At 37.2% G+C, this 25718-nt stretch overlaps 1 long non-coding RNA gene across 1 annotated transcript in view; it reads left to right on the forward strand.

The window, feature by feature from the left end:
• LOC122911285 overlaps positions 1-25718 on the forward strand; it is a 136715-nt gene that overhangs the window by 103974 nt on the left and 7023 nt on the right. The window contains exon 3 of the long non-coding RNA XR_006385449.1: positions 24149-24295. This is a non-coding gene — a long non-coding RNA (uncharacterized LOC122911285). The remainder of the gene's footprint in view (positions 1-24148; positions 24296-25718) is intronic.

Consider the following 25718-nt stretch of genomic DNA (forward strand, 5'->3'; position numbering starts at 1 on the left):
GATGTGGAGAAAGGGGAACCCTCTCACACTGTTGGTGGGAATGCAAGTTGGTGCAGCCTCTTTGGAGAACAGTGTGGAGATTCCTCAAGAAATTAAAAATAGAGCTTCCCTACGACCCTGCAATTGCACTCCTGGGTATTTACCCCAAAGATACAGATGTCGTGAAAAGAAGGGCCATCTGTACCCCAATGTTTATAGCAGCAATGGCCACAGTCGCCAAACTATGGAAAGAACCAAGATGCCCTTCAACGGATGAATGGATAAGGAAGATGTGGTCCATATACACTATGGAGTATTATGCCTCCATCAGAAAGGACGAATATCCAACTTTTGTAGCAACATGGACGGGACTGGAAGAGATTATGCTGAGTGAAATCAGTCAAGCAGAGAGAGTCAATTATCATATGGTTTCACTCATTTGTGGAGCATAACCAATAGCATGGAGGACAAGGGGCGTTAGAGAGTAGTAGGGAATTTGGGTAAATTGGAAGGGGAGGTGAACCATGAGAGACTATGGACTCTGAAAAACAGTCTGAGGGGTTTGAAGTGGCGGGGGGGTGGGAGGTTGGGGTACCAGGTGGTGGGTATTATAGAGGGCACAGCTTGCATGGAGCACTGGGTGTGGTGAAAAAATAATGAATACCGTTTTTCTGAAAATAAATAAATTGGGAGAAAAAAAAAAAAAAAAAGCCTCTGCCTTCAGCTCAGGTCATGATCCCAGGGTCCTGGGATCGAGCCCCACATCGGGCTCTCTGCTCAGCAGGGAACCTGCTTCCTCCTCTCTCTCTGCCTGCTTGTGATCTCTCTGCCTGCTTGTGATTTCTCCTTCTGTCAAATAAATAAATAAAATCTTTAAAAAAAATACTTTCTTCTATTATGAGAGCTATCAGATTAACCCAGAGTGGATGTCCTAGATGTCCTGGACTAGATGCCCTGCATGGTACTCCTATTGACATCCCTCCAGCTGTCTTTCCTAGACTAATCAAAGACTCATTGCTTTGCAGATTAGAATATCTTATTGGCACTGGGGTTTACCTTCTTGTCATCTTGGGTAATCAGAGAAGGTTATATTCTAGATTGACACTGTTTACAGTTTCTCATAGTTATGGTAAAGAAGATAAGGAAAGGTGGTTACTTACAAAAATACACTTGGCCTTTCAGTCTTTCTTGTCACTAAATGAGAAATGACCATTGCTGGATTTACAACCGTATCAGCCAAGAATCTTCAATGATTCACTTCTTGGCATTCAGTAAAGAAGACTGTGGCTTTAAAGTGCTGAGTCCAAACCTAAAACTGAATAAACTAAGATGCTTTGATCTTGAGTGCTTACCTTTATAAATTTTAGCTGTAATGGCTGCATTTAGATATCAAAATGTAGGAAATAGTTTGTAAACTCTTGCCAGAGAATCGTAATTTCTTGTACATTAATATAGCCAGTCTTTATATCCAATGGACCTTTAAATTTTAAAAAAATCTATGACATAAGTTATTCTTTAAAGTGAGGTTGCAGAAAATATTTCGTTCCCTGTAGTAAATGTCTTTTCATTATCTTTTCTGTACTGTGTTATACTATGTTTTACCAAAAGAACGTTTCAGTAAGATAAAAGAGGGTTAAGCAATGTGACTATTTTACGTGAACATTCTGACTTTGAAAATACGTAGAAGAGGAAAAGATGTCCTGTAATTTCCTCAGCCTACTGTATGGAAGGGCATTTATAATCAGTCGTGGAAATGGGATCCCAAACCACATACATGGAGGTAAGAAAGGAAGGAGTGAAGGAAGGGAGCAGGAGGGGAGAGAAGGAGAAAGAAAGAAAAAAGCTAGCAAACAGGCTGAAGAGTATATACATGTGTCCTCATTCTAAAAAGGATTTGAGACAGCAAGCTGAAGAGTAAGTAAGTAGGCAAGACACTAGAACCTAGTGATGACCTAGTTATCAAAACAAAAGATACACAAATGGGCCTTAGGAAAGAGGATTCAGTGAAATATTCTTTGCTGAATGAGATTTAACTGTTGCATAGAATTTTCTTTTTGTGTTCTATTCTTAGCACTGAAATATTGTCGAAATTACCAAAATTTTGCAAAATTACAAAACACATTACTGAATAAAAGCTCTCTTTTCATTCTCTTGGTTTTTCCTCCTTGTGAGTATTATCATCCAGAAGTTGTTTTTTTTTTTTTTTTTTTTTTTTTTGAGTGTTTAAGAAGCACATGGTGATTTGTTTACAGCCACTCAAAAGAACAGAACATTTCTAGAAAATCTTAGCACTGTTTGTTGTGTGCTAGCCACTTCATGATTCTGGGCATTTGTTTTAGTAGGTTTGTTTTGCCATTATATTCAAGTCATGTGGATAGGAGTAAATCTCCAGGTTGATGAGAGAGAAGTGTCTTCATTCACAAGTGACACACATTTAAACCTTGTCAAGTCACCTGTTTCTCTTATTCCTAGAACCAAAGTGACTTTTTAATCACTAGTGTATAAAACTGTACTGCGGTGGTACTGTATAAAAACACTTAAAACTAGGGATGTTTCTTCATTCCAAACGTAACCCAAAGAGGTAAGCTGTGGGTATAGGAAGCAGCATTTGTTTTCTGGGTTTTTTTTTTGTTGTTGTTGTTTTTATTTCTTTTAGACTTTTTAAAATTAACATATAATGTATTATTTGCCCCAGGGGTACACTTCATAGCACTCACCATAGCACATACCCTCCCCAATGTCCATAACCCAACCACCTTCTCCCTACCCCCCTCCCCCTGGCTACCCTCAGTTTGTTTTGTGAGACTAAGAGTCTCTTATGGTTTGTCTCCTTCCTGATCCCATCTTGTTTCACTTTTTCCTTCCCTACTCCCCAACCCCCCAACTTTGCCTCTCAAGTCCTCATATCAGGGAGATCATATGATAATTGTCTTTCTCTGATGGACTTATTTCACTCAGCATAATACCCTCTAGTTCCATCCAAGTCATTGCAAATGGCAAAATTTCATTTCTTTTGATGGCTGCATAGTATTCCATTGTGTGTGTGTGTGTGTGTGTGTGTGTGTGTGTATGTGTATAATCACATCTTCTTTATCCATTCATCTGTTGATGGACATCTATGTACTTTCCATAGTTTGGCTATTGTGGACATTGCTGCTATAAATATTTGAGTGCACGTACCTCTTCAGATCATTACATTTGTATTTTTAGGGTAAATATCCAGTAGTGCGATTGCTGGTTTGTAGGGTAGCTCTATTTTCAACTTTTTGAGGAATCTCCATGCTTTTTTCCAGAGTGGCTGCGCCAGTTTGCATCCCTACCAACAGTGTAGGAGGGTTCCTCTTTCTCCACATCCACGCCAGCATCTGTCATTTCCTGAGTTGTTAATTTTAGCCATTCTGACTGGCATGAGGTGGTATCTCATTGTGGATTTGACTTGTGTTTTCCTGATGCCAAGTGATGTGGAGCACTTTTTCATGTGTCTGTTGGCCATCTGGATGTCTTCTTTGCATAAATGTCTGTTCATGTCTTCTGCCCATTTCTTGACTGGATTCTTTGTTCTTTGGGTGTTGAATTTGAGAAGTTCCTTATAAATTTCGGATACTGACCCTTTATCTGATATGTTGTTTGCAAATATTTTCTCCCATTCTGTCAGTTGTCAGTTGTCTTTGGTTTTGTTGACTGTTTCCTTTGCTGTGCAAAAGCTTTTGATCTTGATAAAGTCCAAATAGTTCATTTTTGCCCTTGCTTCCCTTGCCTTTGACGATGTTTCTAGGAAGAAGTTGCTGCAGCTGAGGTCGAAGAGGTTGCTGCCTGTGTTCTCCTCAAGGATTTTGATGGATTCCTGTCTCACATTGAGGTCTTTCATCCACTTTGAGTCTATTTTGTGTGTGGTGTAAGAAAGTGGTCCAGTTTCATTCTTCTGCATGTGGCTGTCCAATTTTCCTAACACCATTTGTTGAAGAGACTGTCTCTTTTCCTTTGGACATTCTTTCCTGATTTGTTAAAGATTAGTTGGCCATAGAGTTGAGGGTCTATTTCTGAGCTCTTTATTCTGTTCCATTGATCTATGTGTCTGTTTTTGTGCCAGTACCATACTGTCTTAATGGTGACAGCTTTGTAATAGAGCTTGAAACCTGGAATTGTGATGCCACAAACTTTGGCTTTCTTTTTCAACATTCCTCTGGCTATTCGAAGTCTTTTCTGGTTCCATATAAATTTTAGGATTATTTGTTCCATTTATTTGAAAAAAGTTAAGAGTATTTTGATAGAGATTGCATTAAACATGTAGATTGCTTTAGGTAGCACAGACATTTTCACAATATTCGTTCTTCCAATCCATGAGCATGGAACATTTTCCCATTTCTTTATCATCTTCCTCAATTTCTTTCATGAGTACTTTATAGTTTTCTGAGTACAGACTCTTTGCCTCTTTGGTTAGGTTTATTCCTAGGTATCTTATGGTTTTGGGTGCAATTGTAAATGGGATCAACACCTTAATTTCTCTTTCTTCTATCTTGTTGTTGGTGTATAGAAATACAACTGATTTCTGTGCATTGTTTTTATATCCTGACACTTTACTGAATTCCTGTACAAGTTCTAGCAGATTTGGAGTAGAGTCTTTTGGATTTTCCAAATAAAGTATCATATCATCTACAAAGAGTGATAGTTTGACGACTTCTTTTCTGATTTGGATGCCTTTAATATTTTTTGTTGTTGTTGTGTGATTGCTGAGGCTGGGACTTCTAGCACTATGTTGAATAGCAGTGGTGATCATGGACATCCCTGCCATGTTCCTGACCTTAGTGGAAAAGCTCTCAGTTTTTTTCCATTAAGAATGGAAACTGGTTTTTTCATAGATGGGTTTGATGATATTGAGGTATGTACCATCTATCTGTACATTTTGAAGAGTTTTGATCAGGAAAGGATGTTGTACTTTGTCAAATGCTTTTTCATCTTCTGTTGAGAGTATCATATGGTGTTTGTTCTTTCTTTTATTAATGTATTGCATCACAGTGATTGATTTGCAGATATTGAACCAACCTTGCAGCCCTGGAATAAATTCCACTCAGCCATGGTGAAAAATCTTTTAATGTACTGTCAGATCCTATCCGCTATTATTTTGGTGAGAATTTTCATATCTATGTTCATCAAGGATATTGGTTTGTAATTCTCCTTTTTGATGGTCTTTGTCTGGTTTTGGGATCAAGGTGATGCTGGTCTCATAAAAGGAGTTTGAAAGTTTTCCCTCCATTTCTATGTTTTGGAACAGTTTCAGTAGAATAGGTATTAATTCCTCCTTAAAAGATAGAATTTCCTGGGAAGTTCTCTGGCCCTGGGCTGTTGTTTGTTGGGAGATTTTTGATGACTGCTTCAATTTCCTTACTGGTTATGGGTCTGTTCAGGTTTTCTGTTTCTTTCTGGTGCAGTTGTGGTAGTTTATACATCTCTAGGAATGCATCCATTTTTTCCAGATTGTCAAATTTGCTGGCAAATAGTTGCTTATAATATGTTCTTATAATTGTTTGTATTTCTTTGCTGTTGGTTGTGATCTCCCTTCTTTCATTCATGATTTTATTCGAGTCCTTTCCTATCCTTTTTGATAAGTCTGGCTGGTGGTTTATCAATCTTATTAATTCTTTCAAAGAACCAGCTCCTAGTTTCATTGATTTGTTCTACTGTTTTTGTTTGTTTGTTTGTTTCTAGTTCATTGATTTCTGCTCTGATCTTTATTATTTGTCTTCTCCTGCTGTGTTTAGGCTTTCTTTACTGTTCTTTCTCCATCTCCTTTAGGTGTATAGTTAGATTGTGTACTTGAGACCTTTCTTGTTTTTTTGAGAAAGGCTTTAATTGCTATATACTTTCCTCTCAGGACCGCCTTTGCTGTGTTCTACAGATTTTGAGCAATTGTGTTTTCATTATCATTTGTTTCCATGAATTTTTTCAGTTCTCCTTTAATATCCTGATTGACCCATTCATTATTTATTTATTTATTTATTTATTTATTTGACAGAGAGAGATCACAAGTAGGCAGAGAGGCAGGCAGAGAGAGAGAGGAGGAAGCAGGCTCCCCGCTGAGCAGAGAGCCTGATGCGGGACTCGATCCCAGAACCCTGAGATCATGACCCGAGCCGAAGGCAGCGGCTTAACCCACTGAGCCACCCAGGCACCCCGACCCATTCATTCTTTAGTAGGATGCTCTTTAGTCTCCATGTATTTGAGTTCTTTCCAACTTTCCTCTTGTGATTGAGTTCTAGCTTCAGAGCTCTGTGGTCTGAAAATAGGGAAGCAGTATTTGTATCTAAATCTTTTCTTCTTTTGACAAATCTGAGATAGACATTCTTTTTTTTTTTTTTTTTTTGTCCCACTGTAATGTTAGGCTCATGTGGTATAACATGTAATTTTTGTTTACATCTCGTAAAAGTAATATACCTGGTATAAAGTTCAAACAGCAAAAAGGGAATATAATGAAAATTAAGTCTTGCTTCCACCCTTGGCCCCCAGGTCTTCAAAAGCAGCCACTGTAACTAGTGCATTGTGAATCCATCAGACACACACACACATATACATGTACACTTCTATATAAATAAAACATATTTGTTATATATTTCTATATACAAATGCTAGCATACTATGCAACCTGTTCTACCTCTTATTATATTTTATTGTGGCAATATTATTTTATTGTGGCAAACCCACATATACAGAAAAGAGCTTAAAAGTATAGTTTAAGTTATATAAAGGAAATACAATCACCTATGTTAAGAAATAGAAGCCTGCATCTCCAGAAGCACCTTCCTATATTCACATGCCCCTTTCTAATCACCATCCTTAGAGCAGAGGTAACCACTGTTCTGGCTTTTAAGGACATTAAATTCTTTTCTTTAAAGCTTCATTATGTAAATATTTATTAATAAATATAGAAGTTTTCAGTTTGGGGCTTTTACAAAAAGTGCTGGTAAGAAGGGCATTTTTATATTGCATGCAAGTACCTATTGCTGAATTTCTCTAGGGTATGTAAGTAAGGGTGGAATTGCTGGGACATACAGCTTCAGCTTCACTGTATATTGCCCGAGTGTTGTTCTCATTTACATTCCCACCATTAGTTTACAAGAGTGATTGCTGCTCTAAATCTATGGTAACACTTGGTATCATCAGATTTTTTAGCTAATCTGGTATATATGTAATAGTGTCACATTGAGCTTTTAATCTGTATTTTGTAATTTCTGGTGAGATTGAGCATCTTTTCACATGTTAATTGGCATTTTGAAAGTCTTCTTTTGTGACGTGCCTGTTCAAGTTTTTGCCCATTTATCTGCTTGCCTCTTGTTTTCTTAATGACTTGTAGGAGTTCTTTGAATATCCTGAACACTAGTGCTTTGCTTAGGTACCTATGTTACAAATGCTTTCTCCTACTCTGTGGCTTTCATTTCATATTCTTTCATTTCATTCTTCATATTCTGCTTTTGATGTGTTGAAATTCTTAATATAGTCACAGTTATCAGCATTTTCCTTTCTCAAAAATGACTTTTTGTTTTAAAGATTTTATGTATTTGACAGAAAGAGGGAAAGCACATGCAGGGGGAGTGGCAGAGGGAAAGGGAGAAGCAGACTCCCTGCTGTGCGGGGAGCCTCACACAGGACTTGATCCCAGGACACTAGGATCATGACCTGAACTGAAGACAGATGTTTAACTGACTGAGCCACCCAGGTGCCCCCAAAGTAGCTTTTTAAGAATGAATTTTCCCCCCACGAAACTGTTCTTTTTTCTTCTAAAATATTTATTGTTTTGCTAAGAGATTTTAGGTCTATAATCCACGTGAGACTGAGACCCACGAGGGTCCAGTTTCATACTTTTTCATATCTAGTTTCTCAGTTTTTCTAATACCTTTTACTGAAAGGACCATTCTTTCCCCACTGCTCTGAATTGTAATCTTTATCATAAAGTAATTATCCATATATATGTTGCATGCATTTCAGGGCTGTCTGTTGTATCTCTATTCTATTTGTCCATCTCTGTATCTATTCACACTGTTTTAATTACTGTAGCCTTATATTGAGTCTTGATATCTGGTAGAATGTGATATTCCACCTTGTTTCTTTCTCAAGAACACTGTGGCTCTTCTTGATCTTTTGTATTTCCGTATGTCTTAGTCAGTTAGGGCTGCTATCACAATAAACTACAAGACAGGGTAGCTTACAAACAGCAGGAATTTATCCCACTTCTGGATTCTAAAAGTCTAAGATTAGGGTGCCAACATAGTTGTATGAGGGCTCTCTTCTGGATTTCAGACTTCTCACTGTATCCTCGCATGGTGTGGGAGTAAGCTAGCTCTCTGGGGCCTCTTTTATAAGAACACAAGTCCCTAAGGGTTCTGCCCTTAAGACCTAATCACTTCCCAAAGGCCCCATCTCCTAATACCATCACTTTAGATATTAGGTTTTCAACACATGAATTGGGGAATAGGCACAAACAGACCATAGCAACACACAAATTTTAGAATTAGCTTGTTGAGTGCTGCAGTAAAGCCTAATGAGTTTTTGGTTGTTAAGACACTGAATCTTCTACATCAAATTATAAGGAGTTGGCAGTTTGGAAAAAAGAAGAACAAAGCTTAGGGGACTTGTAGTACCTGATTTCAGCACTGGCTCTGAAGCTGATCTGAAGTCATCAAGGCAATGTGGTGTTGATTTGGATAGATATAGAAATCAATGGTACAGAATAGAGAGTCCAAAAATAGTACCACACACATATGGTCAATTGATTTTCAACAAAGATGCCAAGGTAATTCAATGGAGAAATGATAGTCTTTTCAACAGATGGTACTGGAACAATTGGACACCTATATGCCAAAAAATGAACCCTAGTCCCTGCTTCACATACTATACCAAAAAAAAAAATCTCAAAATGAATCATAGACTTAACTGTGAAACCTAAAATTATAATACTTCTACAAGAAAAGATAGGAGAAAGTCTTTGTGACTTTAGATTAGCATAGATTTCCTAAGTCACAGGAAGTATATAACACAGAAGAATTCACAAATTTGACTTAAAATTTAAAGCTTCTGCTCTTCAATATAAAATCTTTTTTTTTTAATCTTCAAGTGTTTTTTATCTTTTTTTTAAAGAGTTTATTTATTTATTTGACAGACAGAGATCACAAGTAGTCAGAGAGGCAGGCAGCAGGGGTGGAGGGAGAGAAGCAGGCTCCCTGTTGAGCAGAGAGCCCAACGTGGGGCTTGATACCAGGATCCTGAGATTATGACCTGAGCTAAAGGCAGAGGCTTAACCTAATGAGCCACTCAGGTGCCCCAATATAAAATCTTTTGTTTTTAAAGATTGTACTTATTAGGGAGAGCACAATTGGGGGTGGAAGGTAGAGGAAGAGGAAGAAGAAGACCCCCAACTGAGCAGGGAGCCCAACGTGGGATTTGATCCCAGGACTCTGGGATCATGATCAGAGCTGAAGACAAATGCTTAACTGACAGAGCTACCCAGGGGCCCTCTTCAATATAAAATCTTAATGAAATGAAAATAAGCATGGCAAATAAGCACACAAATATATAGTCCAATTTATGAGTCATATGGGAAAACACAAAATCACAATGAAGTACCAGTAGACATACGTTTTGATATTGTTAAAATTTATAAAAACTGACACTACCTAGTACAGTGGGTGCTCAGAGTAGCTGGAACTTTCATTTTGCTGCTGGAAATGTAAAATGGTAAAATCATCTTAGAAAACAGTGTATTAGTTATCAAATGCTACAAACAAATTCTATATATGTAATAGCTACAAACAGTACACGTATATTATCTCAGTTTCTATGAGTCAGGATTCTGGGCAGGGCTTTCCTGGGTCCTCTTCTGTTCAGAGTCTGCAACAAAGTCTGCAGTCAATGTGTCAGTCATGATTGGGGTCACATATGAGGCTTAAATGGAGAGAGATCTGTTTTTAAGCTCATGTCATTGTTGACAGAATGACAACATTCCTTGTGGGCTATGAGATTGAGAGCCTCAGTTGATTGCCGGCTATTGTTTGTTCTCACTTTCTTGCTAATGGATCATTCCATATGGCAATTTATTTTATCAAAATCAAGAAGGAAGAGAATATATAGAGAACGTCTGCTAGCAAGACAAAAATTAAAATTTTATGTAACATTATCATGGAAGTGACATCTTTATCACCTTTGCTATTTAGTAATAAATTACTAAATACTTTAATACTTCAAATACTTTTAATTACTTTAAAGTAATAAATACTTTACTATTTAGAGGCAGATTCTGCCCATACTTGAGGAAAGGAATATTATAAGATGGCATAGATACCAGGAGGCTGGGATAATTGAGGGCCACCTTAGAGACTCTCCACCACAGTCATCTTTTTAACAAAGTTATATGTTAAATTTACCATATGATCCAGAAATTCCATGCCTAGATATTTGCTCAAGAGAAAAAATATGTGTCCACACTAAGATCTGTACACAAAAATTTATAGCAGCTTTATAAAAAATTGTCCCAAACTGGAAACAACCTAAATATGTATCAACTGGTGAATGGATAACTAAATTATGGTATATCCAGGCAATGGAACAGTATTCCAAAATAAAAAGGAACTACTGATAAAATCTAATAACATGGATGAATCTCCAAAGCCTTAAGCTTAGTGGAAGAAGCCAGACATAAAGGACTGGCACTAAAGGAAAGTTACATACTGTATAATTCTATTTATATTATATTCTATAAAAGGCATAGCTATAAGGGAAAGAAAACAAAAAAAGTGGTGCCTTGGCTGGAGATTGGGAGAGGACTGACAACAAAGGAAGGGGAGATTTTAGAAGGTAATAATACATAATTCTGTATATTGATTTTGTGTTGTTTATACAAAATATACATTTCTCAAAACTCTAAGACTATACACCTAAAAGGATGATTTTTTTCTGGGTATATGATTATACCTCAGTAGGTATGACTTAAAGATAAGTCTTTAGTACTCAAGAATTTTTTTAAAGGTAGTAGAGTTTGCGGTTTAGAAAGTAAATAAATTCTGTTGTGCTAATCTTGAAAGTTAAAAATTTAAATGTTTGTCTTTTTTATGGAATGCTGATTTCTTCTTTATGGCAGGAATGTCTCCTCAATTAATAGACCACTTACTGAACTGAGAGAACATTGAACTCCACATTTGCCTTCTAATTTTGAGTATTGAATACAAATGTATAAATGCATAAAACTTTAAAAAAGACATTAAAACCATCATTCTTAACATATAAATCCTAAATGGTAATCAGTACTTCTGTTTCCTTCCTGGATAATACAGAATCTTTAAAAGCTTTTAACTCTGTTTACTCTCTTCTAACCTGAATGCTAATGTTGAATATTTTAATTCCATATATTTTTTTAAATTTCACAATTATTATTTTATATATTTATGTATTTCTTTGTTATTTCTATTTTATATATTTTTATTATTGAAATGTATTTGGCATGTAACACAGTATTAGTTTTAGGTGTACAACTTAGTGATTGGGCATGTGATCTATTGCAAATGTTTACCACAATAAATTTAGTTAAAACATTAATCATCCATGAAACAAGATGGGATAGGGAGGGAGACAAACCATAAGTGACTCTTAATCTCACGAAACAAACTGTGGGTTGCTGGGGGGAGGGGGGTTGGGAGAAGGGGGGTAGGGTTATGGACATTGGGGAGGGTATGTGCTTTTGGGTAAATTGGAAGGGGAGGTGAACCATGAGAGACTATGGACTCTGAAAAACAATCTGAGGGGTTTGAAGTGGCGGGGGTTGGGAGGTTGGGGTACCAGGTGGTGGGTATCATAGAGGGCACGGCTTGCATGGAGCTCTGGGTGTGGTGAAAAAATAATGAATACTGTTTTTTTGAAAATAAATAAATTGGGGGAAAAAAACATTAATCACCACACAAGGTTATAATTTTTTTCTTGTGGGGAGACCTTTTAGTATTTACTGTCTTGGCAACTTTCAAAAATACTTTGTTAACTATAACTGGAAGTTTGTATCTTTTGATCACTTTCACCCATTTCACCCATATCCCAGCCTCTGGCAGTCACAAGTCTGTTCTTTTTAAGCTTTTTGTTTGTTTTGTTTTGAAGTCCACATATAAGTGAGATCATGTAGTATTTGTCTTTCTCTGTCTTATTTCATTTAGCTATAATGCCTTCAAGTTTCATTCATGTTGTCACAAATGGCCAGTTTTCCTTCATTTTAGGAATGAATACCTTTTGTGTGTGTGTGTGTGTGTGTGTGTACTTACACCAAAATAAATACTAAGTGATGAACATTTAGGTTGTTTCCATGTCTTGGCTCTTGTAAATATAGAATGCTTTGGGTAGTATGGACATTTTAAAAAATAATTCTTACAATCCATGAGGATGGCTGCCGTGAATATGGGGATGCATGTATCTCTTCAAGATAGTGGTTTTATTTCATTCAGATAAATACTCCAAAATGAAATTGCTGGACTAAATGGTTGTTCTGTTCTTAATTTTTTGAGAAAACTTGATACTCTTTTTCATAGTGGCTGCATCAGTTTACACTCCTACCGACAGTACACAAGGTTTCCCTTTTCTCCACATCTTATTTGTTGTCTTTTTGATATTAGCCATTCTAACAGATAAAGAGTTGACATCTCATTGTGATTTCAGTTTGCATTTCTTTGATGATCACTGATGTTGAGCATGTTTTCTTGTACCTGTTTGCCATCTTTGTCTTTGGAAAAATGTTCAGTTTCTCTGTCCACTTAAATCTGGTTTATTTTTTTTCTTGAGTTTTATGTATTCTTTATATATTTTAGATGTTAACCCCTTATCAGACATGCAGTTTGTAAATATTTTGTCCCATTTAGTGGGTTGTCTTTTTATTTTGTTGGTTTCCTTTGCTGTTCTGAACCTTTTTAGTTTCATGTAATCCCACCTGTTTATTTTTGCTTTTTTGCCTTTGGTTTTTTTGGTAAATCAAATGGGATTTGGTGTCCCATTAAATCAAATGGGATTTTAAAAAGATCATTGCTAAGGCTGATGTCAAGGAGAGGATGCTTACACCCTATATTTTCTTCTAGGAGTTTTATGGTTTAAGGCCTTACACACAACTCTTTAATCGATTTTGAGTTCATTTTTGTAAATGATGTGAAATAGTGGTCTAGTTTCATTCCTTTACATGTAACTGTCTAGTTTTCCCAGCACCATTTTAAAAAATACTATTCTTTCTCCATTCTATATTCTTGCCTCCTTTATTGTAAATTAGTTGATGATTATAAGCATGGGTTTATTTCTGGGCTCTCTATTCTGTTTATCTGTGTGTCTCTTTTTCTGCCAATACCATATAGTTTTAATTACTATATATTTGTAATATAGTTTGAAATTAGAGAGCATAGTGCCTCTAGCTTTCTTCTTTCTCAGGATTATTTTGACTCTTTGGGGGTTTTTTGGTGATTCTATACAAAGTTTAGGATTGTCTGTGAAAATGCAATTGAAATTTTAACCATATTAATTCTTCTAATCCATGGGTATGGCATAGTTTCCTTCTTTTTTTTTTTTCACTTATTTATTTATTTATTTATTTTTGGTTTAAAGATTTTATTTTATTTTTTTCCCCAATTTATTTATTTTCAGAAAAACAGTATTCATTATTTTTTCACCACACCCAGTGCTCCATGCAAGCTGTGCCCTCTATAATACCCACCACCTGGCACCCCAACCTCCCACCCCCCCGCCACTTCAAACCCCTCAGACTGTTTTTCAGAGTCCATAGTCTCTCATGGTTCACCTCCCCTTCCAATTTACCCAAATTCCCTACTACTCTCTAACGCCCCTTGTCCTCCATGCTATTGGTTATGCTCCACAAATGAGTGAAACCATATGATAATTGACTCTCTCTGCTTGACTGATTTCACTCAGCATAATCTCTTCCAGTCCCGTCCATGTTGCTACAAAAGTTGGATATTCGTCCTTTCTGATGGAGGCATAATACTCCATAGTGTATATGGACCACATCTTCCTTATCCATTCATCCGTTGAAGGGCATCTTGGTTCTTTCCATAGTTTGGCGACTGTGGCCATTGCTGCTATAAACATTGGGGTACAGATGGCCCTTCTTTTCACGACATCTGTATCTTTGGGGTAAATACCCAGGAGTGCAATTGCAGGGTCGTAGGGAAGCTCTATTTTTAATTTCTTGAGGAATCTCCACACTGTTCTCCAAAGAGGCTGCACCAACTTGCATTCCCACCAACAGTGTGAGAGGGTTCCCCTTTCTCCACATCCTCTCCAACACATGTTGTTTCCTGTTTTGTTAATTTTGGCCATTCTAACTGGTGTAAGGTGATATCTCAATGTGGTTTTAATTTGAATCTCCCTGAGGGCTAATGATGATGAGCATTTTTTCATGTGTCTGATAGCCATTTGTATTTCTTGATTGGAGAAGTGTCTGTTCATATCTTCTGCCCATTTTTTGATGTGTTTGTCTGTTTCGTGTGGGTTGAGTTTGAGGAGTTCATTATAGATCCTGGATATCAACCTTTTGTCTGTACTGTCATTTGCAAATATCTTCTCCCATTCCGTGGGTTGCCTCTTTGTTTTTTTGACTGTTTCCTTTGCTGTGCAGAAGCTTTTGATTTTGATGAAGTCCCAGAAGTCTATTTTCGCTTTTGTTTCCTTTGCCTTTGGAGACGTATCTTGAAAGAAGTTGCTGTGGCTGATATCGAAGAGATTACTGCCTATGTTCTCCTCTAAGATTCTGATAGATTCCTGTCTCACGTTGAGGTCTTTTATCCATTTTGAGTTGATCTTTGTGTACGGTGTAAGAGAATGGTCGAGTTTCATTCTTTTACATATAGCTGTCCAGTTTTCCCAGCACCATTTATTGAAGAGACTGTCTTTTTTCCACTGTATATTTTTTCCTGTTTTGTCGAAGATTAATTGACCATAGAGTTGAGGGTCCATATCAGGGCTCTCTACTCTGTTCCACTGGTCTATGTGTCTGTTTTTATGCCAGTACCATGCTGTCTTGGTGATCACAGCTTTGTAATAAAGCTTGAAATCAGGTAAGGTGATGCCGCCAGCTTTATTTTTGTTTTTCAACGTTTCCTTAGCGATTCGGGGTCTCTTCTGATTCCATACAAATTTTTGGATTATTTGCTCCAGCTCTTTGAAGAATGCCGGTGGAATTTTGATCGGAATGGCATTAAAAGTATAGATTGCTCTAGGCAGTATAGACATTTTAACGATGTTTATTCTTCCGATCCAAGAGCATGTAATGGTCTTCCATCTTTTTGTGTCTTCTTCAATTTCTTTCATGAGTGTTCTATAGTCTAAGCCTCGCGCCCGCGAAACTCTTCCCCGGACAGAGGCACGCAAAAGCCCAGCCTGCGGCTTACGGACCAGCGCCCCGTTCTCAGTGCCCCAGACGCGCGCCCGACCCACAGCCGCCTCTGAAAAGAGGTGCGCGCAAGCCGGGCACTCCCAGCCCCAGCCAGCGGCAAAATCTCAGTGTGCGATCGCTGCTTGGAACCTCTCTGGCGGTCAGGAGCTCCCAGACAGCCGCCACTGCCTTGGCTTTGGGGACAAGCAAAAGATCCTGCGCCCCCAGGGTCTTTAACTTGGAACCTGCACTGCCAGCATCCAAGGGGGAATTTATTCAGCTTCTGCACCCAGACTGAGGCTTCTGAGACGGAGATCAGGAAGTGTTCCAGGGTGCACCTTGACTGCACCAGAGTTGATACATCCAGCTACATCTGTTCAGGCTTCTCCCACCAAAATGACTAGGAGGAGGAATGCCCAACAGAAGAAAAATACAGAGGATGGACCTTCCGCAACAGAGCTAACGGCTATCAACATAGACAATATGTCGGAAAGAGAATTCAGGCTAACAATTATCCAGGCAATAGCTAGGTTGGAGAAAGCCATGGATGACCAAACAGAATTGATTAGAGCCGAACTGAATGCGACCAGACAGGATGTTCACAATGTTAGGGCGGAGCTTAAAGCTACCAGGGAGGAGGTCCACAATGCTCTCAATGAGTTCCAATCCAATCTAAACTCTCTCAAAGCTAGGGTAACTGAGACAGAAGATAGAATTAGTGATCTGGAAGACAAACAGATAGAGAGAAAGGATCAGGAGGAAGCCTGGAACAAACAGCTTAGATCCCACGAAGGCATAGTTTCCTTTTATTTGAGCCTTCTTTGAGTCTTTCAATCAGTATCTTATAGTTACCAGTGAACATGTATTTCACCTTCTTGGTTCAATTTGTTCCTAGGTATTTTATTCTTTTTGGTAAGTTAAAAAATGGAATTTAAAAATTTTCTCTGGGGACGCCTGGGTGGCTCAGTTGGTTGGACGACTGCCTTCGGCTCAGGGCGTGATCCTGGAGTCCCAGGATCGAGTCCCACATCAGGCTCCCAGCTCCATGGGGAGTCTGCTTCTCTCTCTGACCTTCTCCTTGCTCATGCTCTCTCTCACTGTCTCTCTCTCTCAAATAAATAAATAAAATCTTAAAAAAAAATTTTCTCTGATAGCTCATTATTAGCATATAGAAATGCAGAAGAGTTTTGTGTATTGACTTTGTGTCCTGCAACTTCACTGAATTGATTTATTCTAACAGTTTTTAGGTGGAGTCTTAAGGGTATTCCATGTATAACATGATACCATCTGCAATAGTTAGTTTTATGTCTTTCCAATTTGCCTTTTATTTCTTCCTCCTCCTCCTCCTCCTCCTCCTCTTCTTCTTCTTCTTCTTTTATTGTTGAATAAAAGTGAGTGGGAATCCTTGTTTTGTTTCTAATATTAGAGGAAAAGCTTTGTTTTTCACCATTCAGTGTAATAGCTGTGGACTTATCATATATGACCCTTATTATGTTGAGGTGCATTCCCTCTCTACTGACTTTGTTGAGAATTTTTATTGTGAATGGATGTTGACTTCTGTTAAATGCTTTTTCTCTATCTACTGATCTGATCATGTGATTTTTTTCCCTTTATTTTGTTAATAAGGAATATCATATTGATTGATTTGATGTTGAACCATCCTTGCATCCCTGAATACATTTCATTTCTCATGGTATATGATCCTTTTAATGTATTGTTGAGTTTAGTTTGCTAATATTTTGTTGAGCATTTTGCATCTGTGTTCATCAGCAATATTGGCCTATAATTTTCTTTTCTTGTGGTGTCTTTGTCTAAGACAGACAATGCTGGCCTTGTAAAATGAGTTTGGAAGTGTTCCTTCCTCCACTGTTTTTTGGGCAGAATTTGAGAAGGCTTGGTATTATTTCTTCTTTGAATGTTTGGTAGAATTCACCAGTGAAGCCATCTGGTCTTGGACTTTTGTTTGTTGAGAAGTTTTGGTTACTGCTTCAATCTCTTATAGTAGTGTATCTGTTCATATTTTATATTTTCATGATTCAGTCTTAGTAGGTTGTATATTTTTAAGAATTTATCCATTTTTTTTAGGTTGTCCAACTTTTGGTGTAAAATTGTTTGTAGTAGTCTCATGATTTTTATATTTTGTGGTATCAGTAATATCTCCTCTTCATTTCTCATTTTATTTATTTTAGTCTTCTCTTTTCTTGGTGAGTCCAGCTAAAGGTTTGTCTTTTTAAGAAAAACATACCTTAGTTTCATATATCTTTTCTGTTACCTTTTTAGTCACTATATATTTACATTCTGATCTTTGTTAGAATCTTTCTTCTACTAAGTTTAGGTGTCATTTGTTCTTTTTCTAATTCATTGAGGCATAAAGTTAGGTTGTTTGAGATTTTTTTTTAAAGATTTTTTATTTATTTGACAGAGCGATCACAAGTAGGCAGAGAGGCAAGCAGAGAGAGAGGGAGAAGCAGGCTCCCTGATGAGCAGAGAGCCCAATGTGGGGCTCAATCCCAGGACCCTGAGACCAGGACCTGAGCCAAAGGCAGAGGCTTAACCCACGGAGCCACCCAGGTGCCTGTCTGAGATTTTTTAAAAACGTTTTTTAAGATTTATTAATTTGAGAGAAAGTGTGTGTGTGCAAGGATGGAGAGAGGCAGAAGGAGAGGGAGACAAACAGACTACCTGCTGAGTGGGGAGCCTGATGCAGGGCATGATCCCAGGACCCTGAGATCATGACTTGAGCCAAAATCAAGAGCAGGACACTCAACTGACTTAGCCACACAGGCGCCCTAGATTGTTTGAGATTTTTCTTGTTTCTTCAAGTAGGCATATATTGCTGACAACTTCTCTCTTAGAACCACTTTTGCTGCATAAGTTTCATAATTTTTTATATATTGCCCTTCCATTTTCATGTGTCTCTAAGTATATTTTGATTTCTTCTTTGGGTGTGTGGGGTAATTGTGGCTCTTACCAATCCAGAAAACCAAGTTTAAAGTTTTCATGGGCTTCTTAGGGAATTTGAACCTAGACTGTAAGTCTGTGAGAGGTGTGTTCCACCTCTGGATTACCCAAACCCTAAGGCTGTGGTCTCTTGTGGTCTTAGTTTATTATAAACAGTGTCTCCCATTAGAATCTTCTTTTGGGAAGTCCTGATCTTTAATTTCTATACAACTTTTCCGTTAATGATGGTTTCTTAATATTATGAAATTTGTAGTCATGAACAAATTTCTAATTCTCTCAAATATCATAATTTTAAAAATAATATGAACGAAGGTCCACATAAATCCATGTTGCCACTTTGTTTTTAATGTAGTTTTAGGTATCTTTAAATGTATAGATACTTTTGTTTCCAACTCCTTCACTCTCCGTGCAGTTTATTTAATAAGGAACTGTTTGATCTAGAGAGATTCCCATAGTCTACTTTTTGTTTATTGTATCTCTGTGCTATAGTTTAGTGTGTACCTCTCTTCTCCGTATACCTTGTGCATTAGTTTGTGCAAACACCACAGACTGAGGGACTTAAACAACAAATTTGTTTCTTCACAGTTATGGAGGCTAGAAGTCCAAGATGAAGATACTGGCAGGATTGGTTTCTTCTAGGGTCTCTCTTCCTGACATGTAGATGGCCCTCATTGTCCATTGTCTTTACCTGGTGTTCCCTATGTATGTTTGTGTGTCCTAATCTCCTATTCTTTTAAGGACACCAGTCATATTGGAATACGGCCCACCCCTATGACCTCGTTTATCTTCAGTTTGGACTTCATCTCCAAATACAGTCACATTCTGAGGTGCTGGAGGTTAGGACTTCAATATAAGAATTGTAGGGGCACATGAGTAAGAATTAACACTGGGAGAATTGGTTGCATCTATCTAGAGACTTGATCATTTCTTTTCATTTCTTAATCAAAGTAACTTCATGAATGATGTTATATTCTTCCATAAGTCCTCACATAATGTTTGTTTCTTTTCTTGGTGGTATAGAATAGTAGGGAGTAAGGTAAATTGTATTTATATCGAGAAATGGGCATGCCTTTTCTCTCTTGGGGATTGGGTCAAAAGAAGAGTTGACCGGTACACCCTGAACTTCAAATTCCTTTAATTGTATGCTGCTATTGCCCTGTGTTTAGGTCAGTGCTGTGGGTTTCAGAGAGTTTTTACCAGTGTTTTATCTCTTCCCTTAGACTTTTAGCTGCTCCTGTATGTCTGCACCATAAAGAGAGTCTTTCTAAAGAAAGACTCCAAATGTTGATCATCACTTGATGATAGGTTCATGGTGGGAGCTGTGAGGGATTTTCTGTTGTCTATGTTCAGCCTCAGTTTTAGAGAGTCCTTGCGTATCTTGGAAGGGGTTTTTTGAGCAATTTTACTCTTTCTTCTTTTCCTTTTGGCAGACAAACTCTTATCTTATATATTTGGCTCTGGGTGATTTTCTGCTCCCTCCTCAGTGATAGCACATATCTTCTTAACGTAGGATTCTAGGCCCAAGATATTTTCCTGCCCTCACCCCAGGGATGTAGGGTTTTTTTCTTTTACCTCCTTCTCCAGCCACCAAGTGTCTTTTACCAGTGACTTGGGGCAGAAATCCTCTTTGATGCTTTTACTTTGGAGAAGAGTAGGGTTGGAGGAAGCAGGCAATGCTTAGTGCTTATTTCCCAGCAGCCCCTGATTACCTCCCACAGGCCTGTACTAGTTTCTTCAGATCACCTGGTAGAGCCCTGTGTTAAGAGTTGCAAGTGAATGCTGTCTTCGGAACCCATTACTTCATTATTATCTGACCTCAGCTCTCTAGTGTATTCAAGAAAAATAATTTTTTATATATATATATATATATATATATATATTAAGTGGGAGTGGGAATCTGCAGCTTTCTACATTTTAGTGAGAAGCAGAGGAAAAAGCCCTCTTTATATCTTTTTAAATATTAAAATTTTTTCAATTTCTACTTTTCTTGAAGGATTTTTGTTTACTCATCCATTTTTAAGAATTTTATTTCTAATCTTATCCCAAGTTATCTGAATTCTGATTATTCTAATTATAAACTTTTTTTAAAAAAGATTTTATTTATTTGACAGAGAGGGGGAAGCAGTTTTCCTGCTGAGCAGAGAGCCCGATGCAGGATTTGATCCCAGAACCCCGAGATCATGACCTGAGCTGAAGGCAGAGGCTTAACCCACTGAGCCACCCAGGCGCCCTGATTATTCTAATTCTAATGTTATTTTATATCTAATATCTTTTCAAAAGTTCCCTTTTGGCTCATTTTGAAACATTAAGCTACATAATGTTCATCTATCAATGGGTGTGTCCTTTCTTTCTGTTTGTTTTTTTTTTTTAATTACTTTTTATGGGATTCAACCACCATCCTATCCTGTTAATAATTTTTATGTGAAATTAGTTTTTCTGAACTTGTAGGAATAGATGAATTGGGATGACATTTTTAGTTTCCTGGATCTAGCAATCCCATTACATTATTTTCGTGAAGTGTTCAAAAATATGGTCTCATACTAGGAGAATTCTTGGCATCTTCTCCCTCCTCAATTTTATCTTGTGCTCCTGCTTGCTTGCATACTAGCTCTCTCACATGTCCTTTCTTTCTCCTTCTTCCCCTCCCCATCCTTTCCTCCTTCCTATTATCCCTGCCTTGCTAAATTTGAATTATCTTGATGGCAGTTCATCATCATTGGGGTATTTTGTCTAAAAGAGAACTGAAATTCTAATTGTTTCAGATCTTACCTTGCCTTGCTCCCCATAATCACAGCATGCAGAACCTCTCCAAGTTTCAGCTATTCTCATGAGTACCTATTGGCTATTTTAGGGCTTCTCTTTACTCAAGCTCATCTGACATTTCTCAGACACTTGTTAATGCCATGCAGCACAGGTAGCTTTGGTGGTTTTTTCCTTTCTATTCATATTTTGGGGTTTGTGAAGGTATCTTAACACCACTTTTTTTCTTTGATCTTGTTTGTGGATTTTGGTTTTGTTACTCTAGTCATTCTATTTTCCTGGGGACAATTATGAAAGATATTAAATGTTAACTTCTATTACAATTTCCCCAGAATGTCCTTAACCTCTCTTGAATGATAGTTTACCTGGATATAGAAATCTACACTGCTATTTCTTTTCTCTCTGCACCTCATGGCTATTAGTCTGTAGTCTCCCACATCTGTTCTTGCTGATGTTAAAAAAAAAAAAAAATCTGCTCACTGGCTAATTCCTTTATCTTTGCCAAATATTAAATGTAAAAATTGTTAAAGCCACCAAGGAGAAAAATAGCTAACCCATTTCCTATAATGTTACTGGAGTATGTCTCAGAGTGGAATTACTTAATTCATCCTCAATACTCAAATATTATATGTACTTTAAATCTGAAAAGTATTTTTCCATTCTGGAAAATGACTATGTCATTTTTTTCTGATTATCACTTATTATTCAGTTTCTATATTTTCTTTTTTCTTTTTTTTTTTTAAAGATTTTATTTATTTATTTGACAGAGACAGATCACAAGTACGCAGAGAGGCAGGCAGAGAGAGAGGAGGAAGCAGGCTCCCCGCTGAGCAAAGAGCCCGATGCGGGACTCGATCCCAGGACCCTGAGATCATGACCTGAGCCGAAGGCAGCGGCTTAACCCACTGAGCCACCCAGGCGCCCCAGTTTCTATATTTTCTTATATAGTACTTTTCTTTAGTTACACCTGTTTGCTTTTGTTTCATAATTAGTAGTTGTTAATGGATCACAGGCCATTAGATTTTAAGTAAATCCATCTACTGACTATTAAGTTCTTGGTTATCTCAGTAAAATTTTTTCATGTGATTTGGAATTTCTATTTGGGGACTTAAGTAAAAGTTTTTTTTCTCCCCCTCATATCTCTCAATATTTACCTATCCCTCAGTAGTGGCTTTGCAATTGCCTCAGCATTGGGCCTTGAAAGGTTTGGTGAAAGTTACTCATGAAATATTATGGGCATGCTGCTTTTTTGGGGACAGAAGGGACTATTACTTACATAGCTCTTTGACAGCAACAAATGTTTTAAAGTTATAGGGTATGCCCTGTAAGTCTGACCCATTTAAGTTGAGCTCTGAAAGTCTGCATCTTTTTTTCTGTACTTCATTTTATTGCATTTTTAGATAATCTATGGAAATATCTTCATTGGTATGAGATTTTACAGACAGAAAATCATAAAAATATTCCACATATATTTTTTTCTAATGAGCCAACCAAAGAAACCAACTGGTAAAAACTGAAGGCAAATTTCAGACTTAATAATTATTTAATTATCTCTTTAGGGGTTATATTCTGATGTTCATTCTAGGTTTGGTGTGAGGCCTAGCTTTCAAACGTTCTATAGACATTTCCATTTTAATTAGAAAAACATATCCATGTAGCTCTTTTCAAATAACTTATTAATAAAATCCTTCAATTTGGTGAAAGCTACAAAGGGTTTCAACTGGTAATTCTAAATTCCTAGACTGTTTTTTATTGTAATTATTTTTTATGCTAAAAAGCAGACTTTTGGCTTCTACAGTTTTTAATCCTGTCCCATTTGATTTTTTTCATTGATTTCTATTTTCCTTTCCTACCTGCTGAAAAGCATTTTCCCTTACTTAGAGGTTTGGGACTGAAACATTTTTAATGTGTTTTAGCCAAATTATATATAATTTGATCTATACTCACTCATTTAAGACCTCTGTTCCTATTAAAAAACATAAAAATGAATGTGACTATCCTTTCCTTTATTTATTCCTTGATTTACTCATTCAAACATTAAATATAAATATAGGATAGCAGGTGATCTAAGGATAAAACACATACATGTATTACTGCCAAAAAGACATTATGTGTACTACAGTAAGGGGTCAGAAAAGGGCCTGGGAAAATGTGATGAGAGGTCATAGAATAAATGACATTTCTAAACCTTTAAATATAGAGGGTAAAGTACAGGGTGTGTTTGGAAGGTAGGCTAGTTTTAGTGGAATAGATAATTTGCATATTAAGTAAAGTGGGAAAGGTACCCTGGAACAAATCTTGAGTCTTGAAAGCAAGTAATGAGTTAACACCTTAAGAATGTCATGCATTATGGATGTATTATATGCCCAGTTTAATTAGAAATAAATGTTTGCCAAAATAATAAACATACAAAAACAAACAAAAAAACCCAAAGCCCATGATTTGAGTTTAGCCAGAATAACTAGTTCAGTGTTGGGAACTGATTTTTATTATTCCTCTGTATTAGTGCAATGAGTTCATCTCTGAGTGTGCACCACACTTCCAAATTAATGGATCTCCTTAAGCCACATGTAGGAGTCCTAAAAACTGATCTGAGTGAAGCAAGACAGTGAAATGGAAGTGTTTTGTTTTGTTTTTGTAAGACTTAAACACCTTTATGAATAGTGATAGCCCGTATAGTTAAGGGGAAAGACCTAATACAGTGTTTTACCATCAGAAATACCTCTGATGCCATGGTCTGACTTTGAAACCTAAGAAATGGTTTTCGCATTCTACCTGGCATTATGGTATGGCAAAAAGTGGCTAGAAGAATTTTGCATTTACCTACCCTTCTTCCACCTGATTATTGTGACTAAGCAAAAGGATCAGTTAGTTACAATCTTTATCCAAAGAGTGAATCAGTACCATGTCATGTTCAGAGAAGTCTGCTCAGAAAAGACTTCTTTGTTAATTCAGACCTTCTGGGAAATTTCCTCAGTGAAGGTAGCACTGTAGAAAGGTATATAAGACTTTACTTGCATATATCTAAAAACTAAATTTGACTTTTGCTTCCAGCTGAGGTGGAGTAACAGAGACCAGACTTAACCTTCCCAGCTAAAACAACTAAAAAAACAAGGAAAAATACATGAAAGAATGGTTCTCCAGCCACTGAACATCACACAGTGAAAGACAGTGATTGCTGAGAGGTGAGAAACAAACAAGGTAAGCCCTCCAATTATTCCATCTCACTTGTTGAGTTTCCAGACCACAGGAACCTAGCAGACTCTGTGATGTAAGGAGACAAAGCTGAATCTGGAGAAATCAAGGCAGCTGGAGTTTGTAGGACACAGTACCAGAAAAGAGAGACCTCTGGAGATCTGTACAGAGTCCCCCCACAAGTAGTCATAAAAGTGCTGACCAATGCTTGCATGTTAGGAAACTATGTGAGGCTGGGAAAGAACTAGCCCAAAGGATAAGAGGGAGCAGCACCTGATCTTCACACAGATTGGTGAAGTTCATGGGACATTTTTTTTTTCCCCATGAGACATTTGAGTAGAGTTCTCAGAAGGGTCCTTTCCAATAGTAGGGGATAATTAGCCCTTAACTAATTAGTGTTTTCATCCTACCCAAAAAAATTTAAAAACAAGACCCACAGGGATCGAACTGTTTTCAGATCACTTAAGTTCATCACATAACAAACGGGGTATTTATAGGAATACAAAACTATCTATCCAACAAAGCAAATTCACAATTACTAGGATTTAATCAAAGATCACCAGACATCCAAAGAGGCACGAAAACACAACTCACAAAGAGAAAAATCACTTAATTGAACCACTGCAAAACTTATGTAGATATTAGGATTAGAAGAGGCAGTAGGCAATTATTGTAACTATTTTTATGTTCAAAAGTTACATAGAGACATGGAAGATATAAAAAAACTCTCAAACTTCTAGAGGTGAAAACTATATGAGACGAAAAAATACACTGGATGAGATTCACGGCACATAAGAAGAAAAGATAAGTGGTCTTAAAGGCACAGCATTGGAAACTATGGAAAATGAAGCCCACAGAGAAAGGATTAACCCCCTGTCCTCTCCCCAGCTCCCTCCTCCAATGAAACCAGAGCATCAGCAAGCTATAGGTTAACCTCAAATGGCCTACCACATATATAATTGGGAATCCCTACAAACGGGGGGACGGGAAGGAGGGGAGAGAGAAAAATATATTTGAACAAACAATGGCTGAAGAATTTCCATTTTTGATGAAAATTAATATCTCAGAGATCCAAGAGGCTCAGCAAACCCCAAGCGTAAGAAACAGAAGTAAAACTACTGCAAGATACATTATAATCAAAACATGATGTGATAAAACTAGTGATAAAGGACTGAATCTTAAAAGCAACTAGAGGGGAAAAAAATTAAAAAATAAAGATGACAGCAAATTTCTTGTTGCAAACAATTTAGATGAGGCATCAGTGCAGCAACAGCTTTACAGTTTTGAAAAAACAAATCAATTCAGCTGAATACAAATCAGAGTTTGAAAATTATTCACTGTCAAACTTAGAACCATATAACCGAATGTGGACACCCCATGATGAAATCCTATCTATAGGCAACATTTCAAACTACATTTTTATTGGTTA

Source organism: Neovison vison, chromosome 7 (assembly GCF_020171115.1).
Source record: "Neovison vison isolate M4711 chromosome 7, ASM_NN_V1, whole genome shotgun sequence".
Taxonomy (NCBI): domain Eukaryota; kingdom Metazoa; phylum Chordata; class Mammalia; order Carnivora; family Mustelidae; genus Neogale; species Neogale vison.